Genomic DNA, 2290 nt, shown 5'->3' with positions numbered 1-2290 from the left:
AAGCCCGGAGCTCGCGCTTGTAGCTTTGGCTGCGTCTGGACCGAAGCTGAAACTAAGTATAGGCTCCTTGCACATGACGTCATTTCCGATACCCTCCAGAGAAGAGGGGAAGAAGGAGCTCCCCTCTTATCAGGACCCTCCTTTGTGCCTTCCGGATTTGCACAGGCGTCGCTATTCTCCTCCCAGAAGGAAGTGACGTAGGTGTGAATGAACGTATCTTAGCAGCACCACGCAACGCGTCATCAGCGACTCCACCAATCAACATCCAAAGAGCGTTGTTGACGTCACTTCCTTCTCCCTAGTCTCCTGGGAGTCCAAAACGTGCAACATAGCCCTCCAGGGGTCCTTTTCTGACGGATGGAGCGACTGTATTGCATCGAGTTGGTGACGCACAACGAAACTTTAGGGTTCGACTTTCTTTCGGAAATTCTTTCGGAATTCGGATTTCGGAATCGAAAAGTGCCCGTGTACAGCTTTGATCGACACTTGAAGTGCGCCAGCTCCTCCTGCCCGTAGGGACTTCCGCTTGAGAGGGCTGGAAACACTGCGAACCCGAATCACGTATAATGGCGATAAATTACTACGACGACGGAAAGTGTGTACATGGGGTTCTTCGTTTTTGGGGTAAAGCCCGATATTACCGGATTTTTGCGGCCCGAACAGTTTTTATGAAAATCGGGTTAAAGCCGAGTTCTCCTCGAATACCAATCTTGAAATCAGCTGAATTTATGGAAAGTAAGAACAATTCTGGATCTGTTTCAGAACTGCTTCCTCGGTCACTCGTTTGATGCTAACAAACTTCGATTTGCGTGGCCTCTGCATATATTCGCTTCAGGATGAGAAAGCGGAAATATACTGTAAGATCGAGCACCGTTGTTATATCATACACTTTGATGACTTTTTTTCGTGTAAATAACACATTTCAGGTACTTGCCCTTTATAAAAAAGACCCGAGAAAACCCGATTTGTTAATGGCTTCAAAAATACCCGATTTCTCTCCGATTATCGGCCTGAAAAATAGCGCCTGATTTTTACCCCCCGATTTTTTAAAAATATAAAGCACGAAAACGAAGAACCCTACGTATATATCAGCGTCCAAGTGCAGTCCAAACGAATGGCCCGTAACAGATGTAAACAATTGCCTGATGTTTTTTTTACGCCAGTTCTTTCACTGTTCGGGGTGTTGTTGAAAACGAAAGAATCAACTGGATTTTCTTTTCTCACTTTGGTGGTTACAAGCAAATACGATAACACACCCTCCGATGCCTGCAAACGAAATCTACGGTCTCCATAACTCATGTTAGAGTCAAAATAGGGAATAAAAAATGCGGGCGAGCTGGTGAATGACATCCATACTAAACCTGAGACTTCGTTGTTCTGTTCGTTTTTTTATTTTTTTTTTTTTTATTATATTGTCGTGGGGCCGCTACTTCGGAACTGTCGTTCGTGGCACCGGTCAGTCGGTCTTCAAGGACACAACATCGAGCGGAAGGAATATAAGTGGGAAACGATCGCACGACAAACGGGGCACGCAACTTCGTCGTCTGCTTCACACGTCAAAGAAGCGGAGAAAAAGCAACAGAAAACGCGGTCGGGTGTAGCCACGTGACTTCAGGCCATGAGCTTCCTTGCTTGTGTTTCGGTTTCGAGCAGTTAGCTTTTTTGGCTTGATTAAAAATACACGTGACTCTGTAGCAAAATACTCATTCGGCAATCTCCTGACACCACATTAAATCGCCTAACAAAAAAAAAATATGTTTCTTTTTTTTTGGGGGGGGGGGGGGGGGGGGTGTCAATGTCTCTTTAAAGGGAAACTGAAGCGGTTCTGTATTTGAGGAAAAACACTTACATCGTCTTCATTTGGCCCCCAGAACCGCGAATACCGATATTATTTTTAGTCTGATGTACGGAGGCAACATACAATCATTTTCAAAGTACCGCTGAAGCCCCTCTTTTCCAAAACGTGACGTCATAAAAGGAGTTTTCGGAATCTCCGATCTCGCGCATCTTCTTCGACATCGCGCTTCATCTTCGCGCACACTTACTATTGAAAAAAAAAAAAAAGTCAGAAAAAGTCGTCACACGACTGTTGTCAGTGCCGGGGATATAACTGGACGTGTAACTGGCAAGCATGCAATGGCACGAGCTGCCCACACGAGCGACACGCGCTTGGCGGCCGAAAGGTCCTCTTATGACGTAACAGCTGGTCGTTTTGTGTGTTTCTGTGTTTGTTTGTTTGTTTGTTTGTTGTTTTTTGTTTGTTTGTTTGCTTTTAGTTACATCTTCGAAG

This window comes from Ixodes scapularis, unplaced genomic scaffold, assembly GCF_016920785.2.
Source record: "Ixodes scapularis isolate PalLabHiFi unplaced genomic scaffold, ASM1692078v2 PGA_scaffold3__209_contigs__length_174095766, whole genome shotgun sequence".
Lineage (NCBI taxonomy): Eukaryota > Metazoa > Arthropoda > Arachnida > Ixodida > Ixodidae > Ixodes > Ixodes scapularis.
The sequence above is the reverse complement of the archived record's forward strand: the minus strand, read 5'-3'. Positions refer to the sequence as shown.